The sequence below is a fragment of the Phyllostomus discolor genome, chromosome 1 (assembly GCF_004126475.2).
Source record: "Phyllostomus discolor isolate MPI-MPIP mPhyDis1 chromosome 1, mPhyDis1.pri.v3, whole genome shotgun sequence".
In the NCBI taxonomy this organism is placed as follows: domain Eukaryota; kingdom Metazoa; phylum Chordata; class Mammalia; order Chiroptera; family Phyllostomidae; genus Phyllostomus; species Phyllostomus discolor.
In genome coordinates this window covers 199,028,091-199,053,672 of record NC_040903.2, presented here as the reverse complement: position 1 = coordinate 199,053,672, position 25,582 = coordinate 199,028,091, and the positions used below count along the sequence as shown (strand labels likewise).

Below are 25,582 nucleotides of genomic sequence, written 5' to 3'. Positions count from 1 at the left end.
CTGGACTCAGCACTTTTTACAATAGCATACTCATTGTTTTCTTTATATTCTCTTTACTTATGAAAATATCCCTCTCTCTACATCATTCTGCTAACATTTTAATAAGCCAAGGGTTCCTTTCAGACAGGGGCACTTGGTGGTTGAGAACATGCACTCCAGAGTCCGAGGGCCTGGGTTCGGGTCCAGACGAGGCCACATACAAACTGGGTAAGCAGGGGCAACCTGCGCTCTCTGAATGCTGTGACTTTGTTTGTAAAACGGGATGATAACAGCTGTGCCTATCTGACGGGTGTTGAGGAATGAAGAAATCGTGCACAATGTTTGGCAAGGTGCCACCTGCACAGTAGGAACAGAGTGGCCACCGCTATTACCACCACTGCTGTTGTTGTTTCTTCACCCAACGCCAGGCTGTGGCAAAGGGTCCCACTGCTCCCCTGCCTGTCAGCTCCCAGCAGACTTCTGTGCGCCCCACTTCTGACAGCCCAGCAGGCCCCCACCTAATCCCACCCTTTCACTGTGATCTCTACACCCTCAGTCTACAGTGTTTTCTATCCAATAGGGTGGCATGCTCAGGTCATCCTCCACCTTGTTTCTTCCAAGGCACAGATTCCCAATCAGACCTGGAAGCATGGAGTGCCCTCAGCTCCTTTCACACCGTCCTTGTTCAAGATCATCAGTACGAAAAGGTCCATAAGAGGTGATCCAGGCACCTTCCTTGTGGGGCCTGCAGAGAAGTCCATGTTAAGAATGTAGTATGAGACCTGGCCAAGTGGTTCAGTTGGTTGGAGCATTGTACCGTATGCCAAAAGGTTACAGGTTCGATCCCCAGTCAGGGAACATACCTAGGTCACAGGTTCAATCCCCAGTTGTGGGGTGTATGGGAGGCAAGCAATCAATGTTTCTCTCTCTGTCTCTTGGTCTCTCTCTCTCTCTTCTTCCCTTCCTCCCCTCCCCTCTCTCTAAAATCAATAAATATATCCTGAGGTAAGGACTTTAAAAAAAAAAAAAAGGGAATTGATCCCCTAAAAAAAAAAAAGGAATGCAGTATGAGCCAGAAAGAGTCCTGGCTCTACTGCTCACCAGCTGTGTGACCTCAAGCAGGTCACAGACCCTTGGGACCTCCACGTAATCATCTATTGGGTTGGCCAAAAAGTCCATTACGTTTTTTCCGTACAATGCCCTAGTAGCTCAAGACAACAATGTTTAGTTATCTTGAACTTCATTTGAAATAATTTTGTTAGAATGTATTGTGACAGCTGCCACAGCAGCATTCATTTTTAAAAAACATCAAAAGTGGTGAATTTTTGTACAGCCATTTTAATATTGAAGATGGAAGAACATACACACCATTTTCAGTGTATTATGCTTTGTCATTTCAAGAAAGGTAAAAACACAACCGAAATGCAAAAACAGACTAGTGTAGTGTATGGAGAAGGTGCTGTGACTGATCAAACATGTCAAAAGTGGTTTCTGAAGTTTCTTGGTACTACTGACATTTTGGCCAAATAACTCTTTGCTGTGGGGCTGTCTCATGTATTGGAAGATGTTCAGCAGCACCCCTGGCCTCTACCCACTAGAAGCCAACAGAGGTAGATAGCCGACATACTCAAAATATATAAATCAATTAAGTTATTGGTGAAAATGAAAAATGTGTTACTTCACAGAAAAAGCATAACAGACATTTTTGCCAAACCAATACAAAATGGAGCTCTTGACAGTACCTACCTCACAGGGTCACTGTGAGAATTAGCATTGTGAGATGCTGCTTTAACGTAACGCCTAACATTCTCAGTAATGTGACTTCCTTACCATTATTTTTTTAAACTTCATTTCTTCTCTGAAAATCTGAAGAACTTACGTACAAGAACTCCTCGCACCTCAGGGTCCAGGGTTTGGCACAACGTTGTACAATTAATAAAGGAGGAGGAGAAGGCCATCACATCCTGCCTGAACCACTCAACCATTCCCCACTACAAACTCTTTCCCACATCCCATCTAACCTTCACCTTGCCACCTGAGTTATCACCATCCTAACCCACAAGTAACATTCGCCTCACTCCTACCTCCCCTCCACCTACCAAAAAGTCCAGATTCTCTAGCACAGCCTTCAAGGCCCCCACCACATCCTCTGCCCAACCCACCTTTCCAACGTCATCTCCCAAAATATCCCTCCACACTCAATCCCCCATCATCCCTCAATGAAGCCTTTAGGGAGCCAATCAGAATTCATTGTTCCTTCCTCTCTGGTCGTATCACGCACTGCTTTTATCTCTAAGTGGCCCTGTATCTGCCTCTTCCACCAGATGCAAAGGGTACAATTCGCTAATAAGTAAGTCTGTTAATAAAAATACATGACTGAATGAATAAGTGAGACTGTTTTTTCCCTGTCCATTCTAAGCATTGGAAACTTAAGGCCAACTGTGCATTCCTCTGCTCTCAACTCTCCAATGGCTCTCACCTCCCTCAGATGAAGAGCTGAGGCCTTGACATGACTTACACGGCCCAACCTGACCTAACTGCCCAATTCCCTCCAGGGTCTCAGCCCCTCCCTCCTTCCCCCTTGCTCACTGCACTCCAATGGCCCTGACCTCCTTGCTTTTCCTCAAACATGCCAGGCACCTCCTGGCCTCAGAGCCTTTGTACTTTCCGTTCCCCTTGCCTAGGACAGGAGTCAACAAACTACACCTCTAAAGGGCCATATACATAGTAAATATTTCTGGCTTTGCAGACTCTAATGTCACAATTCAACTCTGTATTATAGCTCAAAGCCAAAAGCAGTCTAGAGGATAAGTAATGGGTGTGACCAGATTTGGTGCTCAAGCTATAGTTTGCCAAACCTTGGCTTGGCTCACAGTAGGTGCTCCAAAAGTATTTACTGGATGAATATATCGATGAATGAATAAACTATATCCCATGAGCCTGGGCAGAGGCAGTAACAACAGAGGTCCCCAGCTGAGAATCCTAGAGCAAGGCTGACAATTGGATAGCCATCCTCCTCTGGCCACTCCCAGCACCAGATCCCAGCCCTTGCCTCCTCTGAATCCCACCTCCTAGTTCACCGTCCTCCACGTCTGTCCCTCTAGGTGATGAGGCCACCCCTAGCCTTGAGACAACCTCCAGGTGGGGAAGCGGTGAAGCAGACACAACTCCCAAGACCTGGTTTTCATGCAAATGTCCTCAATAATAAAAGAGGTGGAAATTGAAAAACATAAAACAGATGATATAGGAGCCAAACTGTGTCTAAATAGACTGGAGCTGGAGTTTTCCATAAGGTGTCAGTGAGTCTTTAACATGCAAATGAGCTGCTTCCTTCAGGGTATTTTAAAAGACCCTGTCAGCCGTGAAATATGTCTGTCCATGAAAAACACCTTTTATTATTAAACCCTTTGCTAATGAATCACCTGCCCTCTTCTGTTTACTTGCCTTTTTGACTTTCACCTGAGTTTCCTGTCATAATAAGCACACACTTGGGGGGGGGGGGGGTCTGATGCCATCAAGACCCTAAACCTAATCATAAGATAATAATAGCAATAACTAACCTCTCCAAAGCCCTTTGTACTGCTTATCTCATTAGGCATTCCACACAAGCGAGCGGGACGAGATAAATGTTATCATCAGCCCAGGTACAAGTGAGCAACCCCAGGAGCACAGAGGGTGTGTGATTTGCCCCAGGTGACAGCTACTCAATAGTGGAGTGAGAGCTTGGGCCCCTTTCTTCATGGCACATGACCTCCTTGACAGGCATTCGCACACCTCCGTTCACCAGCGTTCTTAACACTGTTCCCAGGTTACCTGCATCAGTCACCGTGGGCAGGGACTATGATTTCTGACCCTCTACTTGCTGCACCCAAACAATGCCAGGCATGTGGGAGATGCTGCTGGGAGCCCTGGAAATCAACACCCTGTCACCAGAGCAACCACATCACCTCACCAGAAACAACTGATTCTTTGAAACACTAAGGAGAGCTGTGTTATGTCAAATCTATGATAAGAATGGAATCCATCTCGTCGGACCATTAGGGAACACCCCAGCGGGGGATGAAATGAGGCAACAGCAAAAGTCTGCAAAGTTCTACAAATGGAAGTTGACGGTCAAATAAAATATCCATCCCCTGGACAGAACTAAATGGGGAACCAAACACTTCCAGTTCATGGGCCAGCGAGTGGCTACACCTTTTCAGTTATCATCCATCCCCAGCCTCCTCCCCAGGCCACATTCGGGACAATAAGCTGGGAATCACCTTGCCCTGCCTGGTGCACAGTTGAGAATAGCCAGAGGAAAGGCATTTAGGGCTTTCATTGCTTTAATCCTGTAAAAGGACCACAGCCTCCTCCCATTTCCTAGACAGAGTATTAGACAAATGAGCATTATTTTTTTCTGGGCTGCTCCCAAGGCTGGAAAAGACCCAGTCATACCTTTCAAGTAATCAGGTTTTTAGGGAAACCTGGTGCCTGTCATGGATAAAAAAGCAAACAAGATGACGGTACCATCGTGTCTCCAGTCTGGAGAGATGCTGAATCAATGCCCAGGGACCTTCTAGTTGGCCTGAGCAGGTTTACAATCTGCCCTGCCCAAGAGTGATGCAGTCCCAATGTGGCCACCCTCCCCTCCTAGTGTTTGATGCCAGAAGGTGGCTGAATCAATATTGAGGAAATAAAGGAATCCCTGACGGATGCCAAGGTCCCAGAGTAGACAGGGAAAATAAATCTCGCCCAAGCAAGGAATAAAAAGTCTCCATTCTGGGAAAGAGGGGCTCAGGGAGAACAGTGGCAAACCAAGTGCCAAGAGCCAGCAGGAGGTTAAGTGTGTGAGCTTCCAACAGGAGAGGTAGACTGCCAAGTGCTTAAACACCTCACGCAGCTTGCACAATACATTCTGACGTGTACACTATTAGAACCCCATTGTACAGATAAGGAAGTTGAGTTTTAGAAAAGGTAAGAAACCCAGCAGAAAAGCTAGTGAGTGTCGGAGCCTGAACTTGAATACAGGTGTGTCTTTCCAACCAAGAGAGCACAGGGTAAAGGTAAACAAGTGGCTTCCTGGGCCTGAGGTGGGGTCACTGGAGTCCCTCTGGTGTGAAAATCTAAGCCCAGGAGGTAAATCAGTAAGTTGAGGGGGATGGGAGAGGGAAGGAATGGGTGCCTGAATCAAGCACTATTCTTCTCTTACAGGTCCCTTGTCTGACAAGAAAATGTGTACATCAGAAAGAAATGAAAGGCAAACTCTCTGAGCAGAGGTCAAACCTTGCATCCCTAAGGGCTGCTGAGAACTAGCCAAGCCAGTTATGGCACAATAAGATAAAATATGATGTATTCCAGGAAGTATAAACTACATTAAGATTTGTCTGTAAAGTAATGTGGGGAGAATTAACAGTGTACAAAGTAACACTTATGTGTTTACTATAATTACAAAATCAAACCATCAAACAAGGATGGAAAAAGCCCATAACCAAGTGTAAAGAGTTGGAGCTTTAAGATCATAGAATTTTTTACTATACAACAGTAGAACTCAAAAATAAGTCCCCCAACCAGCAATACCCCACCTTCTAAGGGAGCCAAATTCTTGCTCCAGGCCCAGACACTGAATCAGAAACTTTGGGGACGGGGTCCCACACTGTGTTGTAACAGCCCTCTGGGTGATTGCGATACACACTACATGTGAGAACCACTGCAATGAGAAAATGCTTAGAGAAAACATGTGAAGGCACAGATAAACTCTAGTTCACTTTCAACTGGGCAAATATTTCTGGAGCATCCCCGAAGTGCCAAGCATCGTGAAAGTAATCGATAAATACTCGTTGAATTGAATGACTTCCTTGTCAGTAGAAAGTAAATGCCACTTAAGCTGGGGAGAGAGCTGTATTAGCTGTCTTTCAAAGGCTGCTCTCCAGACACTGGCTGTCGTAGGCACTCATTCATTGTGCGGCCAAAACACGAAAGCACAGGGCTCGGTAAGGTGATGGAAGTAAGGAGCGCTCTGGCAAATGCCGCACGTCCAGCTGCTAGAAGGATCTGGGTTTCTGCATTGCCGCTGCTCTTGTTCAGGTCACGCTCCTGCCCCAGCTGCCTGCGTCCTGGAGCTCACAGACTATCTGGGGGTGAGGATGTCTGGGTGAGCCACCTGCTGCCCTCCTGTAGCTCAGCTCTGCCTACAGGCAAGGCTGGGCCAAAGAAACAACCAGTCCACGCTTCAGCCCACTGGTACGCCAGGCAGCAGAGTCGCTGCAGAGAAGGCAGGGCACTTCCAGTCACCTGAGCCAAGCGCCAATGCCCAGGGGGACAAGGTCACTGACTGGGGTCTCCTCCCGGCTCCCGAGGTGGCTGCGGTAGCCCAAGCAGGGGTGGCGCCCGGAGCTTCCACACTGGCTGCCCGGGGTTGCATGCGCCACGAGACCCTGGCGGCCCCAGCTCTGCTCCCGCCCCAGCGTGGCCACCCTACTCACCCTGAGGGAAACCCAGCTTCTGTACCCGGCCTCCCGACGCCAGTAACGGGGAGTTTTCAGGCAGTGTCGCTCTCCTCCACCCCCTGATTCCGTTTGGTTAGGCCGGGGCGCCGCGCGGCCTGCTGGGACTTGTAGTTCTTTTGGTTCCCTAAGCCGTAGGGACCCGGGACAAAGAACCACGAGGTCCCGCCTGACCGCAGAACGCGGGGAGGCAGAGGGATCACAGGTACTTTACCTATCAGATGGCCTTGATTCTTTCCCCGGGTTGCGGACACAGAATCTTCCTGAAGATTTGTTTTTCGAAAGGCTTTCCAATTAGGAAAGTGTTCAGTAGAGGATCGAGTTGTGGGTTTCTAACCAAACGCAGTTTCAGCTGCCTTCCTCAACGAAAGCCAATCTCCTGAGACATGTGCTGGGGAGAAGGAAAGCGGTTTATTCAAGTGCCGCCAAGCCCATCTTAACATCTCAGTGCAGGCTCGAGTTTTTATCAGTAGGGAGAGGGAAAGTAGAACAAAGATTGTGGGAGGAAGGTTGAAAGGTCTCTAGTGTAAGTTGACATAGTCCATTCCGATGGTTATCTCCAAACTAATCAAGCAGAGGTCCCCTTTTTATGGTTGAGAGTCAGCAAGTCTGCCGGAGTGAGAACACCAGTTGCTGGAGTCAGCCTACTTTTCAGAAGCCAGTTCCTGTAATATGTGCAAAAGGCTGTTAGCATTTATGGCAGGCCTGACAACCCCAGGCCTTTTTTTTTTTTTATCCTCACCTGAGGATATGTTTTTAATGATTTTTAGAGGGAGAGACAGAGAAACATCTATGTGACAGAGAAATATGATCAGTTACCTTCCATACATGCACTGACCAGGTAGCAAACCCACAACCTACGTATGTGCCCTGACTGGTAATCAAACCTGCAACCTTCTGGTGTACAGGACCACGCTCCAACCAACTGAGCCATCCAGCCAAGACCCAGCCTTTGTTTTAAGGCGTACATCCTGTTCCCTAATTCAGGGAAGCATTGTTCATTATATGTTGTTTAATCAAGAAGGTTATTTCATTGATTAACATAAGTTTTCATATATCCTCTGTAACAGGTCATGTATTTTTAAATAAAGTATTAGAACAAGTAGGTGAGGAAAAAATTTATTTGCAATTTACTTGCAGCTGCTAAATAGTAAGAATGTGCTGATTCATCTTAATTATCATTGGCCCCATTTATTCATTCACTGACGGCTATCGAATGTTTGTTATGAGATGTACTTTAGACACATTCATCAGATGTTCGTGCATTCTACAAACATCTCTTGAGCTACTTTCGGCGGGGACAGAATTGGGGGTGGGACTCATCTATCGATTCAATGCAATTAAATTTCCAACAGGACCTTTTCTGGACATTCACAAAGTAATCTAAAATTTACATGTCAAAACAAAGGGCAAAGCAATAGCCAAAATACTCTTGAGGAAGAGTAACATGTTTTAAGGACATACCCTTCCATATATAGCCATTTATTATAAAACTATAAAAATTAAGACATGTGGCATTAGTATAAGGATAGGCAGAAGGGGAAAATGAAACAGCCCAAAGAGCCCAGGAACAGGTCCTCCCATGTTTGGAATCTTGATACGACAGAGCTGGCATTACGGAGCAGTGGAGGAAGATAACCTGTTCAGTATATGACGTCTGTCCAGAGAGTATCCAGCCATATAATATGAAAAATAGAAACATTTACTGACGAAGATACAACAAACATTGTGTATCGGACAATGGCACCTCAGTCCCCTTCAAACTAGGCACCTTGGGACTTCACACAGACCTCCCAGTGTCTCTTCCACTGTTCAAAACATTCTGCAAAATCCTTTGTTGGAATCTCCATCAGCTGCCCCATTGTATTTTCCTGAATCTCACCCACAGTCTGTAATCTCTTCCCTTTCAAAAGTGGTTTTAGTTTTGGGAAAAACCAGAAGTCTCAGGGAGCCAAATCTGGGCTGTAGCGGGGCTGAGTCACCTAGGTGATTTGATGTTTTGCCAGAAACTCTGCATGAGACAAGATGCATGAGTGGGCATGTTGTTGTGATGAAGCTGCCAATCTTGGAAGCATTTGTACAACACTTTTATTTGTACTGCACTCCCTGCATTGTCCCCAAAAGCCTTCTGAATTATCCAATTAGTTTCCACAGAGGAATGTTCAAGCTCAATGCAAAATTTGGTGCAGATTCATTGGTCTACTTGTTCAGTCATTTTGAATGTGGCAGTAGTACAGTGAAGTTGTCATTGTTCATGTATGCACATTCCAGTCCACTCTCCTTGGCTGCCAGGTTACCTCTATGTCATGCAAACTGTTCTCGTTATACTAACAATGGCTGGACTTTTTCTGGATAGACCTTGCATAAGCTGGAACAACTAGTTATCTGTTAAAGTCCTAACTCACCCCCACACAAAACCTAATTCCAGGTAGATTAAAGACTTTAAAGGGGAAAAGCAAAAATCAGAGCTTTTGAAAGAAAATCAAGGAAAACATTCTATAATCTCTAGGTAGTGTAAACTTTGACAAATTTGGACTGCATTAAATTCAAAAACTTCTCTTCACTGAAAAGCATGAAGAAAAAGACAAGCCAGAGAAGACATTTGCAACACAAAGATAGCAGCCATGTGGAGTTGCATGATATAGCCTCCACCATTTTCGGTCTGCAACATATAGATGTTAACATTAGAAAATTAATAATTCCCAAGTGGTGGGAGAAGTGTTAGGATAGAGGTATGAACAAAGCGGTATAAGAACACAAAGAAGGGAGAATTAATTTTGCCCAGGAGAATTTGAAGTGCTCTGTAAATTAAGAACTGACCTGTAGGCTGGGAATTAAAGCTTGAATAGCGGCTCCCCGGAGAAGGGTATTAAGGAGCAGCTCCAGCACAGGAAAAGTCATATAAAATAAGCATAAAGATATGGCAGAATACATAAAAGACATAAAGATATTTAAATTAAAAATGGGCAATGTAAAACCACAGAGAGTATAATGGTGAACAAAACAGGCAAGGTCCCAGCCCTTGGAAAGTGTCATTTGGGTGGGGTAGGAGGAGACAGACAATAGACAAGCAAAGAAATAACAGGATAGTTGCATGATATGGTAAAGCCTGTGAAGGAAAGGAGCAGGGGAGTGTGGTAAAGAACAACTGGACAGAGCAGTCAGACAAGGCGTCTCTGAGGATGCCGTAACCTGGTGGATGAGGAAGTCAGCCATGGGGAAGATGAGGAAGTATGTTCCAAGCAGAAGGAATAACAAGTGCAAAGACCCGGGAATGAAAAAGATCTTGGCGTGTTTGAGAAACATGTTTTAAACTGAGATGGGATATGACCAGAGAAGCTAATACAAAATGCACTGAGCAACCAAAGACATAAAAGGAAGCAACTATCTTCTTTCAGAATCTGCCAGAGTCCCAGTTGTGTTTCTGGGGCAGCAAGGACGGGTTGGTAAATTGAGTATTTGGAATACTGTTCAAGAGAGGGTTTCATGCAGGACGCTGTGTATCTTGTCTGAGACATGGACCATCGGGGAGAAAGCATCACATAGCAGCCAACCAGAGGAAAAGCAAAAGAAACCAAACACAAGGTTCTTCCTTAAGGCAAGGAGAAAAGACCAACACAGATGAAGTGATAAAGAAACTGTGTTCTATGCAGGAGGGAGAGCTTGAGGCCTCTGGTAAGGGAAGCAGGAAAGCCACATTTGGTGCTAACAGCATCTCAAAGGTGGGCAACACCCTAAAGAGGTTGCATCCATATCGGTAGCTAAAGGAAGCATGAGCTGGAGACCAGGAAGCTTGTATTAGCGCTTCCCCAGGACAGAATGTCCCAGCAGAACAGAGGCAGTCAACCCCAGACTTAGGGTCAGAAGGTCAGGGTTCTGCTACCCCAGAGGGCCAGTTATCATTTGTCAGAGGATTGGTGTCTATACATTTGTGTGCTGGGGTGGAAAAGCAGAAGTTGGGGTCTGCTGGCTCTGGACACTTCTAGGTTTCAATAACCATGACATGGAAACTTGCTTGGCCTGCTCCATGAGGTGGTCAGGCTGACCTGGCTTGATGAAAGGCTAAAGGAAATTTTTTTAATACCTGGGAGGAAATAAGTCAAGGTGAGTTATCTGGACTTAATTTGCAACCTGGGGGCCAAAAAAAGTAATATGAATTCTTATCTGCCTCTGCCTGGCTGAAGAATCTCCCAAAAGATACATTACCCAGGCCCTTCAGGGTTTTTTTCCTTTTTCTTTTTTTTCAGATTCATTGGGCTATAACTGACATACCCTTAAGTTTTCTTAACTGCCATAAGGGAGAGGAAAAATCCTTGTGAAAAACAGCTGATCTCTCTCAGTAAGGAATAAAAACCATGGGAATGCATAGCCAGAGTTCTAAATCAGTGTATTGGAGATATAGAGATATATATTCCGTATACATTTCTATGCAAATAAATAAATACACATGCTATCATGTATCAAGTATTTATTTTTTCAGTGCTTTAAATATATTTTCTCATATAATCCACATAGATATCTTTATTTTCCATTTTATAATTGAGCAGACAAAGGCACAGAGAGTTAACTAACTTGTCCAAGGTCACTCTATAAGGGCAAAGCTGGGATTGTACCCAATGATTCTGACCCCAGAGCCCGCATTCCGCATCGGGCAGCCCACTCTGATCACAGATATATTTAGAGAGGGAATGATTTGAGGCAAGTATCTGGAACCAAAGTAAACTGTGCCCTGAGGTCTTTGAGCAGTTTTAAGAGGAAATAGGGAAGCTGGCTCAGTGCTTGATCTTTTATTACCAACCATTAAGTGACCTTAGCATTCAGATTAGGGGGCAGGATGAACTGGGAACTAGGTGAGTGGGTTCTAGTCCTGCCTATGCTACTAACTGGCTGCCAGCCTTAGACCTTGGACCTACCAGTCAGTTACTCAGGATCCTCTTGTGCAAAGCAAAGGGAGTTTACTGGCAGAACTCAAGGGGCTCTTCCAAGTCTCACGTTCCATGATTCCATGCTGATGGAAGCCACGTGCTACCTCCTAGGATTGGCACAGAGGACACACGTGAGTAATCCCCATGCTGAGTATCCTCTGTACCCTCCCCAAGTGCTTTCTGCACTCTTCTGTGCCCTGCCCTCCGCCCCAGGACGCTGGCCAGCACTGCTTGCTTCCCCAGGGCTTCCCTGCCATCTGTCTTCTAGTTAGGTTTGACCATGAGCAGGAGACAGGAGACTGAAGAACAGAAGTGTCTATGTTTGTTCTCTCTCTCTCTCTCACACACACACACACTCACACACACACTCCTGTGTGACCTGTCCTTCCTGTCTGTGTTGCAGCAGGGGATGGGTTCCTCTCCAACCACAGCTCCCATCAGGCTACCGCTGCCCTAGTCCCAGCTCTTGCTGGACTCAGGAACACCATTGCCACATGGTACCGCTTTAGACCTAAGGGTGGTGATGGCTTCCTGCCATGTTAGTACCCAGCTGCTTCCCTACCACTTGTTCATTCCCTCAACTGCCCATAGCTCTTCCACACAGTCCATTCATTCCACTCTGCATTGGAACCCTTGAACATGCCAGCTGTTTCCTGTAGGACCCTGGTGGGGAGGTGGCTTTCCTCTTTGTTATTGCTACCATTATACTGAAAATCTCTCCACCTGTCATGAACCAACACAGGAATCCCAGACCTTCAGCAGAGAACCTAGAAATAGCCACTTTCAGGGTAAGGGAGCAGGATTCCCCAAATCTCCCACAGTGGTCGGAGCACCAACACCAAAGTCTATAAAAGCTCTCAGGCTCTCTTGAGAGAGGCAACATGAATCAGAAAAACCTGAGTTTGGATCTTGGCTCTAATTCACTGGGTTCAAATCCTAGGTCAGCTACTTCTGGCTGTGAGACCTTCCTGTGCTTTAGATTCCTCACCTATAAATTGAGTGTAATAGTATCTACCTCTCAGGGTTGCTGCAAGGATTGAGAAAGACAACCTATGTGAGAGCTAGCACCATGCCTGGCACATACCAAATGGATGCTCAGTAAATGTTAATTCTCTTCCTCTCTGTTAGGCATCTGAGAGGAAGAGAGGGGAAGCCATGGAAACAACTAGGTGAGGGAATGTGGCTTCTCCAGAAATACATGCCACCTCCTTCATTTCTCCAATGGAACAGCCAGGCGCTGGAATGGCAATGGACCAAAGAAGAAAGAAAAAAAAAGAACAACTCATCAGAAACCAGGCTTTAAAAAAAAAAAAAAGAAGAAGACAATGCTCAAACCCAACTGCAGCAAGCAATTAGGGAACAATAGCTAAATACTTTCTATAATTAGAGCGAGAAACCATCAAGAGTGATCAGAGCGCCTTTGTCTGCACTGACCCTCTACACCCAAAGAAGGTCTTAGCTCACATGAGATGGAGACTGGGGATCTTTGTGTCTTTTTTAGTTTTCTTGAGAAATTAACTCTCACACCACCCTTCTGTAGCCAGGAAAGGAGGACAGAGGAGGCACTGAGCACCTTCTCATCAGAAAAGAAGGGCAATTGGAACTGTGGGTCATGTCAAGGGCTGATTTGATCTTGAAAGAGGAAAGTGTCTTATGGCTTCCCCTGAGAGCTGCTGGCAGAAACCCTGGTCACCCTGCTGATGGGGCAGGTGGGTGAGTTGGCATTTCTGTAGGAAAAGGAGGCTTTGCCATCCACCTATCATGCCTCTTTTGCTAAAATGTGAGGGGGGGCAAATCCTTATCTTTAACCATAGATATTCTAGACAGAAGCAAAGGAGAAGATATTCCCACAAAGATTAGTGATAGAGAATTGCTCTTTTGGTTTTCCCAGAAGGACCTAGCCAGCTTCCTGGCCCTGAATCTTTGTGCCTGCCTGGGCACTGCTGTTCTTCCAGGGTCCCCAGATCCAAATTCAGGTCATTCTTTTCATTCTTCTCAGTTCACTCACCACTAGCTAACTCAGCCTATTGATACCTCCTTCTATACACCCTTCCCATCTTCCCCTTCCTCCCCATTCCTATCACCACGAACACTGTCAAGCTCCCCATACATTCATCTCTAGACTTTCCCATAGACTTCCATCCAGTCCCCCTTCCTCCAGAATCTGCCCCTTCAAAGACATCCCACAAAGGACCACCTAAAACACTACATCCACAATGCCATCGTCTACATGGGGACTTTCTAAACTATGGTACAAGTGCCCCTGGTGGGACACTGGGTCATTTTAGGTGGTGTAGTACACACAGTTAGAGCCCTGCCTGGGTCCCCTTTGCCAGACCAGTACCCCCAGCACTCAGCTGCCCCATTCTCCAGAAAACTGACAGGACTGAAGGGAGCTTCATCAGGAAATGTCTGGACAGTAATACCCTCCCATATTCCCACATCAGGTTTTCAGGAAGGCATTCTGTTTCTTGAACACTAGGATGCGACAAAACTGCTTCTTTGGGAGGATACCAGGTCAGTGTTGGGAAATCGGGGGCACCTGCAACTCAGTTTCATGAGAGGCCATGGAGTCCTAATTATCTCCCTGACTGGAGGGAACAATTGTTGGGTATCTACGATGTTCCAGGTACTGAGCTACTACTGAGCACCAGACCTTGTTTTCAGGATACTGACATAAGTAAGATGATATCCCCGCCCTGCTAAGAACTCTATAGCCAGCCCTGGCTGGCGTAGCTCAGTGGTGATTGAGCGTGGGCTGCAAACCAAAGTGTTGCAGGTTTGATTCCCAGTCAGGGCACATGCCTGGGTTGCAGGCCATGACCCCCAGAAACCGCACATCGACGTTTTTCTCTCTCCCTCCCTCCCTCCCTCTCTTTCTCTCTCTCTCTCTCTCTCTCCACCTTCCTTCCCTCTCTAAAAATAAATAAAATCTTAAAAAAAAAAAAGAACTCTATAGCCTGGTGGTAGACACAGATAATTTTTTTAATTTTACAATTAATTCTTAAAGTACTTTGTAGACCTATGTCTAAAGTAATACTGGGGTTGGGGGCTGGGGAAAATCTCCTCTGTCCCTGAGCATAATGAAGTTCAGGATCCAGTAGCTGGGTTGCAGTGTGGACTCTCCCACTTGCTAGCTGAGGGACTCCAAGCAAGTCACTGATGGTGTCTGCTGGCGCACATACACACAAAAAAGCAATTGAGCAATTGATATGCCCTTTAGAAGTCTGGAAGCATATATATCAATGTAATGGATGTTGTCTCTGGGTAAGAGGTTTGCAGGTAGCTTTTATGTTCTTCTGTTTGCCTTTCTATTATTTAAAAAATTTTCCACAGAAGCCCTAGTCGAGTAGCTAAGTTGGTTAGAGCATCATCCCAATATGCCAAGGTTGTGGGTTCAATCTCCAGTCCAGGCACATACAAGAAGCAACCAATGAATGCATAAATAAGTGAAACAACAATGATTTGTTGCCTCTCTCTCACACATACACACTAAAAGTCAATACATTTTAAAAATGTTTCCACAGAGAATAAAATCCTTTTCCAATCAGAAAAAGAGAATCACTAAATTTTTTAAATGTGGTTTAATCATCAGAAGTATGCTCCAAGGTCCACTCTTCTGAGGCATATCCCCCCTCCCCTGCTTTGTCTATCTGTGTATCCATCTTGCAACTACCCCAAAAGGTAGTTGGCAGGACCACCTTCTTCAAAATCACTTGGAAATCTCATTAAAATACAAATTCTAAGCCTTATTAAAACACAAATTCTATTTTCAGATTCAGACAGTCTGGAGGGGGAACTTGTCAAAGTCCAGAAATCTGTATTTTGACAAGTTCTCTAAATGATTCTTTTCTGTACCATAAGCCAAGAGCCACTGTTAAGGCAAGTGAAGCATTCTATTTACATTAATTTTTGAGGTAGCAACAACTTATCCATGCATGTAGACCTTTTGAAAGTGTTACCCACCTTTGTAAAGTAAGTTTGCTGAATGGGTGGACATTCGTGTTGAGTTCTATATAGGACTAGTCCTATATAGGACTAGGTCCCTGTCTCTAAAGGGGTCTTGGGCTGTAACATTTTTATAGTTCTACCTATTTTTAACTGCCATTCCCCATCCAGTGTCTATTATTCCTTTTATAAAACATCAGTTATTTACCACCTCCTAGTACACAGATTGTCCTACTAAGAGAAAATGGGGCTACTTAGAGAAATGAGTCATCCCACATCCGAAGTTGGAAATGAATATGATGATCCTAGAATATCTTGTCATAACTCAAAGCACAGAAGTTATCAAAGGCTACTGGGGTTGGGTCAAAAGGACTCAGAAGTCAACACAAAGAGCCTCCCACTTGCTAAAAGTGGGAAAATTTCATCATCAATCAGCTAAAAACATCAATGGATTAAAGCACATCAGGTATGTTTAACTCTGTGTTCATAATGATATTCTGAAAAAAATTAAATCACTTCTGAAGAATGCTAGGAAACCACCTAATTATTTTAAAAAACTAATCATTAAAGGAAAAAAAAAACAGGCATTCATTCTCTCTTTGTTGTCTGTTCCCAATGGTAATCAAATGGTTGATGAAGGGTAGATTCTCTTTTACAGAAGTATTCCAGCTCATACATGGAAAAGAAATGATAGAATATCACCAAGTTGTTATCCCTAATGACTTATGGATGAAGCAATGATCACAACTGGCCACTATGCCCTGGCTGGCGTAGCTCAGTGGATTGAGCGCGGGCTGGGAACCAAAGTGTCCCAGGTTCGATTCCCAGCCAGGGTACATTCCTGGGTTGCAGGCCATAACCCCCAGCAACCGCACATTGATGTTTCTCTCTCTCTCTCTTTCTCTCTCTCTCCCCCTCCCTCCCTTCCCTCTCTAAAATGAATAATTAAAAATCTTAAAAAAAAACAACAAAAAAACAACTGGCCACTATAATCATAACAAAGACCACCAGACTTTGAATCTTCTTGACAGAAGTAAACACCACCATCTCTGAAGTTGCTTTATCCCTCCCACACCCCACCTCAAAAACAAGCAAAACAAAACCCTTAATCTGATCAAGTCCATAAATCTAATGAAGAATTTACAGGAAATGACAGAGAAGGGACAACATCACAAAGACAAAATCAAGGCTATGGAAAACCCTACCAGCAAATGATATAGTTTCTTCAATAAAATATTGCATGGAAAAAAATTAGAGGGATGGAAACCTATAAGTAAAAGAGAAATGAAGCCTATTAATAAATCACAATGAGTAAAACTTATTTGGATCAAAAAGCAAAACCAAGAACACATAAAAATATGTATAAAACATAAGAACATTAAGATAAACAGGGAAATGCCAATAGTGCTTGGATATTTGATGATATTATGCTATTAAGGAATTAATTATTTTTAAATTTAGGTATGATAATGGTACTGTGGTTGTGGTTTTTTTAAGTGGAGTCTTTATATTTTAGAGACACGTGCTAACATTTTCACATCAAATGAGAGATGACATTTGAGATTTCTTCCAAAGTAATCTGGGCAAGGGAGTAGGAAAGGGTAAGATGGACAAGATTGGCTCTCCATGGAAAATTGTTAGAGCCAGTGATGAATTCATCAGGTTCATTTTTCTATTCTCTCTACTTTTGAATACATTTGAAATTTTCACAAATAAAATGTTCTGCAAACTCATGGCTAAAACTTGAAGATTTCAAAGAAGTAAAAGAAGAAAATATAAATTAGCCATAATCCCACCCTGCAGAGATAATCACTACTATCATTTCCCAATATATCCTTCTAGCCTTTTAAATAATATGTATTAGAAATCCTGCTGTGAATAGTGTTTTGTATTTGCTTTTCTCACTTAAGACAGTATATTTTCCTTGTCATCAAAAATTCTAAAACATTATTCTTAGTAGTTGTATTAGTATTTTAGTTCCTAGCATATATGTAATCAAAACTATTTTTGCTACTAAAAACTTTGCTGCTATGAGCATCCTTGAAAAGTTTTATTTTGGAGTACTATATAGTTTTTTAAAATAGCATTATTAGTTAAAAGAATATAAATATTTTCAGAATTAAAACATTTTAGTTCATAATGTCAAACTGCTCTGCAGAAAGGTTATGTTCATTTATGTTCCTACTAGTAGAGAGGCAGAATTCCCCTTTTCCAAAACCTTACTCTTACTCTTTTGGAAGCATTTAATTTTCCCTACTTAATAAAGAATTCTAAGTCAATTGAAAAGTGTGTTGGAATCAGACAGACCTATCTCTGAATCCTGTTAGCTGTGTGATATCATGAGAGTTACTTAACATCTCTGGGTCTAGGGAAAGAACAACATTGGGAGGTCATGGCCATCGAATAAGATAAAAATTGCAGTGATATATATTATCTGTACATTTCATAGCACAGTGCTTGACTTGGTAAATATTAGCTATAACTACCATCATTATCATTATCATTACATTTTGCCTTCCAAAATAAAATTTATAGTTTTGGGAACAGCTGTTTTCCTTTCATGAAGAGGCCTTTTTACTTGCTTCTGCATTCCAGTCTGTCTCAAAGATCGCTTAAGTATGCTTTCGATTGCAAGTACAAACAACAGAAACACCAAGTTGAACTGACAGAGCTGCAGCTCTCAGAGATAAAAGGAACCCAGAAGACATGGTCTGACTCTGTTCTCAGTGATTCCCTGGGCTCTGCTCTTCTCTGACTGTTGTTTTCAGCCCCATACTCATGTCCCTAGAATAGGGTAACTTTCAACAGCAACCTAGTCTACATTCTTCTTCATTCACTTCCAGGTAGAAAAGAAAGAGTCCCTGCCCACCACCCTCCAATTAGATCCTGAGATGTATACTGATTGGGAAAACTATTTTGTCTGTTTGCTTGTTGTTTAGTGGAAATTGATACACTGATTTTCAAAGTAAAGGGCCTAGACAAAACACATTATTGAATAAGGAGAACAGGGCAGGAAGAATTGCTGTAAGAGAAACAGCATGAGGAAGCCCCAAACAGAGCTACACATGTAGATAATTGCTACATGAAACAGACGGCTTGCAGACCAGTGAGAAAGAAAAGACTTTTTAATGAATGGTGCTGATTAAATCGAGCATCCACCTAAGAAAAAGTGAAATTGCAAACCTATCTCACATCTTACACAGTAGTCTATTCCAGGTTAAATTGACCTAAATGTAAAAGGAAAAAATATATAACTTTTATAAGACAATACAGGAAAGTATATTCAAGACCTTGGAACAGGGAAGAATTTCTATTCAAGAAACAAAAAGCACTAACCATAATAGAAAAAGATTCATGAGTTTGCTTTCTTAAGGATTAAATTTTTCTGGACTTCCAGCCAAAATGGAGGCATAGGTAGACATACTGTGCCTCCTCACGCAACCAAAAGAAGAACAACAACAATTTAAAAACAAAAAAAAACAACCATAACTGACAGAAAATCGAACTGTATGGAAATCCAACAACCAAGGAGTTAAAGAAGAAACACTCATCCAGCCCAGTAGGAGGGGCAGCCAGGTGGAGGACTCATGGCAAGGGAGCAGCTGGCAGATTCAGTGAGGTGGCAGATTGTGGAGTGGGTGGTCCCACATTCATGTACAGATAAACCATGAGGAACAACTGAGGAGAAAAACAGATCGCACAATCCATGGCTCCAGCTCGGGGAAATAAAGCCTCAAACCTCTAATTGAAAACACAGGCAGCGGTTGAGGTGGCAGCAGAAGAAACTCCCGTCACTAGAGAGACCCACAGTCCTAGAACATACACAAAACCACCCACCTGGGAATCAGCACCAGAAGGGCCCGGTTTACTTCTGGGTAGCAGGGGAAGTGACCAAAAACTGGCAGAGAGTGGAGCAAGAGCCATTGTTCCATTTTGGACTCCTCCACCACCTACAGTGTCACAACGCAGCAACGTGGGTTGCCCCGCCCTGGTGAACACCTAAGGCTCCACCCCTCATACACAACAGGCCTGCTGAGACAAAAAAAAAAAAAAAAAATGGCCCAAGTGAAAGAACAGATCAAAGCTCCAGAAAAAATACAATTAAGCGACGAAGAGATAGCCAGCCTATCAGATGCACAGTTCAAAACACTGGTAATCAGGATACTCACAGAATTGGTTGAATTTGGTCACAAATTAGATGAAAAAATGAAGGATATGCTAAGTGAAATAAAAGAAAATGTACAGGGAACCAACAGTGACGAGAAGGAAACTGGGACTCAAGTCAACAGTGTGGACCAGAAGGAAGAAAAAAACATTCAACCAGAACAGAATGAAGAAACGAGAATTCAAAAAAATGAGGAGAGGCTTAGGAATGTCTAGGACATCTTTAAACATTCCAACATCCGAATCATAGGGGTGCCAGAAGGAGAAGAGGAAAAGCAAGAACTTGAAAACTTATTTGAAAAAAATAATGAAGGAGAACTTCCCCAATCTGGCAAAGGAAATAGACTTCCAGGAAGTCCAGGAAGCTCAGAGAGTCCCAAAGAAGTTGGACCCAAGGAGGAACACACCAAGGCACATCATAATTACATTATCCAAGATTAAAGATAAGGGGAGAATCTTAGAAGCAGCAAGAGAAAAAGAGACAGTTACCTAGAAAGGAGTGCCCATAAGACTGTCAGCTGATTTCTCAAAAGAAGACCTGCAGGCAAGAAGGGGCTGGAAAGAAGTATTCCAAGTCATGAAAGGCAAGGACCTACATCCAAGATTGCTCTATCCAGCAAAGCTTTCATTTAGAATGGAAGGGCAAATAAGTGCTTCTCAGGTAAGGTCAAGTTAAAGGAGTTCATCATCACCAAGCCCTTATTTTATGAAATGTTAAAGGGATTTATCTAAGAAAAAGAAGATAAAAAATATGAACAGTAAAATGACAGCAAACTCACTATTATTAACAGCCATACCTAAAACAAAAACAAACTAAGCAAACAACTAGAACAGGAACAGAACCACAGAAATGGAGATCACATGGAGGGTTATCAGCAGGGGAGTGGGAGAAGGAGAGAGGGGGAAAAATACAGAGAATAAGTGGCATAGATGGTAGGTAGAAAATAGACAGGGGGAGGTTAAGAATAGTGTAGGAAATGTAGAATTTCCTATGAAGAATTTATATGTATGACCCATGGACATGAACTACAGGGGGAATGTGGATGGGAAGGGGTGTACAGGGCAGAGGGGAATAAAGGGGGGGAAATGGGACAACTGTAATAGCATGATCAATAAAATATATTAAAAAATAAATAAATAAAAATAAAAGAATTAAATTTTCTGTTCATTAAAAGACCCTTGCTGTAGGCAAAATATTCATTTTCAAACCACATGAAGAATTCTCACAAATCAAGAAAAGGATATCTAACCCAATAAGAAACAGAAAAGAGACTTGAACAGGAACTTCACAAAAGATGAAATCAAAGGCGCTCCCATCATTAGTAATCAGGGAAATGCAAACTAAAATTGATACCACCTGATGCAGACTCCAACCAGCGGGGTCCCTGTGTTATGGATGCGACAAACAAATTCACACGGACTGCAGAAGTCCTGCGGAGACAAAGGGATGGCACGGCTACCGTCTGGCTGAGAGAGCACCCTGGCCAGGATTTTATTGCTTTTCTGGGAGCATTACCTCAAGGAAGGTCTTCATTCATCATTGTCAGGCAGTAATGATCAAACAATAGATAACATTCGAATAAATATGAGGGCTTATTCTGAGTCAGGGTCAGTTAGCAAAAGGGCCACAACGCTTTGGGAAACAAACTCATTTTATGCTTGGACCCTTATCAGAAAATTGAGGGCATTCTTGGTAAAACAGGTTTCACAGTATTTTATGCAGTCTTTCTTCTGCCTGATTGTCCCAGGGAACTTCCTGTTCCTGCCCACAACTATACTGCCCTCTGTCATTATTTCAGGCTTAAGCCAGGCAGGGGAAGTAAGGCAGCCAAGAGATTAGGAGACTTCTTGCAGACAGAATGAGGACTCAGGCTATGTCAAAGCCGAGGGGTGAGGGTCCATCACCTCCTTTTTCTATAGTCCCCCAAGTCCTTCCCTGAGGGCTCCTTCAAGACTGTGCCTGTCTTAGGTCATCCCTCCCTTGAGGAATCTTACCTGTCATTGGCTAACCAGTCATCTGCCCAGGGCCAAGCAGGGTGAAGAGAAAGGGGGCAGAGGTGGCACCCCTGCCAGGGAGATAAGTTTTGTCTGCTTAGTGGCTTATGGTCCCAAGGTCTCTTACTCAGCCTTAGCCATGGGGGCGGTTACAGCTTCTGAAACCAGTCAGGGCAGTTCCCAACAGCCACCATTATATACCAGGTGTAAAAGTTTACAAGATGAGCCTATCAAGTGTGGGGCTGGGACTATACACCATATCAACTGCTCTGTTACATGGCTTGGCTTTATGTGAAAATAGGAAGATCCACATACCCTCTATACCCTATGATTCCACAACCCACTCCTAGTGTTTAGAGAAATTGATGCAGAAATACTCAAAACCATATTATTTATGAGTAATTCCAAATTGGAAATAACAATTTCAGTGTTCATCAGTAGCATAATAGATAAAGTCTTGGACAAGTTAGCCATTACCCTCTGTGATAAAAATAAGTAAATAATTATATCTAATATTTATAGGGTACTTTCTATGTGCTAAATACTATTCTAGGGTTTTAAAAATATAAATGATCATTACAAATGCTAATATAAAATTTAGCATGTACTGCACTAAGTACTGTTCTAAACAGCCCTCATATATTTAGTCATTTTATCTTCGCACTTAACCTATAAAGAGGTACAATTATTACTCCCATTTTTCAAGTATGGACTTGAGGTCAAGAAGTTAATTTGCAAGATCATACAACTAGTTAGTTGTAAAGTTGAGAGCTTACTTCCATGGAGCACAACCACTAGATATTACATGTGGGTCTAAGAGAGAACCTTAAGAAAAACTAGCAGATAAAGAATTAATAAGCAAAGGAAGGCTGGGAATTAAAGAACACCAAAAGAAAAAAAATAGGGGGAGAGGGAGGCAAAAGTGCATGTGGTTTCCAGTCACCTCAGAAAGAGGCTGCAGAAACTTGGAGCAGAGATTTATTTTTAATAAGAGCTTTATTGAGATATAATTCATACACTAAAATCTACCCTTCTAAAATGTACAATTTAGTGGTTTTTATTATATTCAAAGTTGTACAATCCAGTAATCACAACTAATTTTAAGACCTTTCCAACATTCCAAAAAGAAACCCATGCCCATTGGCAGTGACTTCTCTTTCCCACTCCCTGCTCCCTATCTTCCCACCCAGGCCCCAGGCCCCAGGCCCAGACAATCACTACGTTGTGTTCTGTACCCATGTGCCTCTAAGGGTACACCTATTGTGGACATTTCACAGAAATGGAATCATAACATCTGGTCTTTTGTGACTGGCTTCTTTCACTTAGCATTTTCAAGTTTTATATATATTATATCATGTATTGATACTTCATTTCTTCATATTGCCAAATAATATTCTATTGTATGGGTATCCCCCATTTTGTTCACCCAATCATCAGTTGATGAGGTCCTGCCTGGGTATTTCAGTTGGTTAGTGTTGTCTCCATACACCAAGGCTGTGGGTTCAATCAACAGTCAGAGCACATGCAAGAATCAACCAATGAATGCACAAATAAGTATAAATACAACCTGATCTCTCGATCTCTGTCTCTCTCTCTGTCTCCCCTGCCTCTTCCTTTCTCTTTCTCTCTAAAAATATCAATAAATTTTAAAATGACAACATCAGTTGATGAATATTTGGGTTTGTGTTGCCACCCTTCAAGGCCAGGCAGGTTCGTGGTATTCGTGCAGACAGAAAAATATTCACGGAGCCATTGGGATGTCTGGCCTGCCTTTATTCACGGATGGGCGAGCCACACACACTGCAAGCTGTGTGTCTATCTACGTATCTCATGTCATGGCCCCTGCTCCCCAGCATGGCACCCATTGTGGCGTGTCTCTCTCATCATCATTGCCCCCAGCAGGGAGTCCCTACCTGTTTAAGTACTAGAGGGGAACAAAGCTGGCAAGATGTCAGAACATTCCATAACATAACAGAATTCTGCACATGTGAGCTCACTTCATGTTATGGGAACAGTTTATCGGACCCAGTCTCAGGGCTATGAGAACACTAGTTATCAGGCCCCTCCAAGGCTGTGGGAACACTGCTCCCAACAGTTACCCAGACACGTGGGTGGGGAAGCTAGACTGCTTCCACTTACGCTACAGGGTTGTTTCCACTGTTTGCCTATTATGAATAATGCTGCTATGAACACTGTATACAAGTTTTTGTGAACATGTTTTCATTTCTCTTGGGTATATACCCAGAAGTGGAACTTCGGGGTCATATGGTAATTCTATGCTTAACATTTTGAGGAACTGTCAAAATGTTTTCCAAAGTGGCTGCTCCATTTTAGATTCCCACCAGCAATGTACATGGATACCAATTTCTCTGCATTTTCACGAATCTCAATACATATTTATTATTATTATTATTATTATTATTATTATAGCCATCCTAGTGAGTGTTGAATGGTATTTTATTATGGTTTGGAGTTGAGTTCTTCTCTGTAGGTTGACGTGACCTTGAACTCCACAAAGGAAATCCCTTCCATCCTCAGCCTTCACACAGGTTCTGCTCAATCTCTCAGACCCCTGGTAGGAATGGGCTTCTCCTGCCTGTGAGCAAGGATGGGCTCAAGTTTTTCACTCTCAGTTGACTAAACTTTCCAGTTCCTTGGGTTAATGGATGCCCTCAAAAAAAAAAAAAAAAAAAAAAGAAGGTCACAGGATCTACCCACTATGAAGATAGTTACTTTTCCTATGGGCAGGGTCTGGCCCTGCCCATTCAGGCTTCCATTCTCACGTTGAGAGCAGCTGATTCCTTCTCCCCACTTTTCTGGATTCCTCCTGGAGAAACACTCTCATCTCTGGAGGATTCTCTAATTGCCCTGGGAGGAATTGGATTTGCCTTTGTCTGGAGCTGGGATTTAGGGTGGTTTCTCTTATACAGGGGTGTAAATTCCACCTGCCACACAGACTCTGATTTCTATCATTATAACACGAAAATATTCTCAGCCTGTCCACTGAGGAAGAGCCCTATATTATCGTTGCTTTGTAACAGGGTAATGGGTGTAAAGCCTTTTCTTTTAGGAGGCTGTATTGATGGGATTTTGAGGGGTGGCCTGCAAGGATACCCATGTGCCTGGGTATGAGTCAAAGAGAACCTAGGAATGTGAGTGCAGCTGGTATATGGAGTGAGGAGGGTTTGGTCATTGAAGGGGTTCAGTCATCTTTTCCTTCCCAGGAATGAGAGAGCAAGAGACACCACTGCCCTAGGAAGAAATCTGTGTAGCAAAGTCAAAGGCAGGTCAATAAATCGGAGAAGAAACAGATGTTCCTGCTGCTACCTCTGAGCCCTTTCCCATGCTGTTCCATCTGTTTACACCGCTCCCCCACTCCACCCACCACCCACACCTCTGCCACTGTCCTTCTGGGCTTTACCTACTAATCGCACATGATCTTGGTCAGGAAGTATCCTCTGAAGCCCCAGGCCTGGCCAAGTGCCTCTCCCTGGTACTTCCAAAACATCTTGAGCTTGCCTCCAGCATAGTACTTACCACATTCTGAGGTTATCTTTTTTACACCAGGGGCTGAAAACTCAAATGCCTACAGAGGCCAAGAAGGTAATAAAAATAAATGAAGCAGATCAGATATAAGAATAATCCTGGCTTTTAAACAAAAGCAAAAACATCATCCATTTTTTCTTAAGTCATGAGGTTCCCTTGATCTATCTTTTGTGTTCTTATGACAGCATCGTAGGTACATGAAGCATTTTACTTCTATCATAAGAAAAGCAGTGCAGCTGCAACAATGAATAAGCAGTGACTCCCTCCGTATGGAATGCAAACAGGGAGTGGTGGGGACTGTGGCCCACATTACCACACGGCAAATCACATACTGTGAGAATGGAGGCCCAGTGTTCCCAACTTACTGGTTTTCAAAAGAAGCTGAAAACCTAGATTTTTATTAAAACTAAAATCTTTACAGCTCCCAATGTTTAAATGTTTGCAACAAGGTCTGGATGTTTTTGTCCTTGGTAGTAGGGGCCACAGTGCTTTCCAGTAGAGGCGTGGAGTTGGTGTCTGCAGCCTCTGAGCTGGGATGAA

General features: G+C 43.3%; 1 protein-coding gene across 2 annotated transcripts in view; it reads right to left on the bottom strand.

The window, feature by feature from the left end:
* ADCK1 (aarF domain containing kinase 1) overlaps positions 1–6,550 on the bottom strand; it is a 113,787-nt gene extending 107,237 nt beyond the window's left edge. For both annotated transcript variants that reach the window (XM_036012757.1, XM_028506803.2), the window contains exon 1: positions 6,444–6,550. The gene's annotated coding sequence lies outside the window, so the exon portion shown is untranslated. The remainder of the gene's footprint in view (positions 1–6,443) is intronic.
* Positions 6,551–25,582: the final 19,032 nt, after the last annotated feature.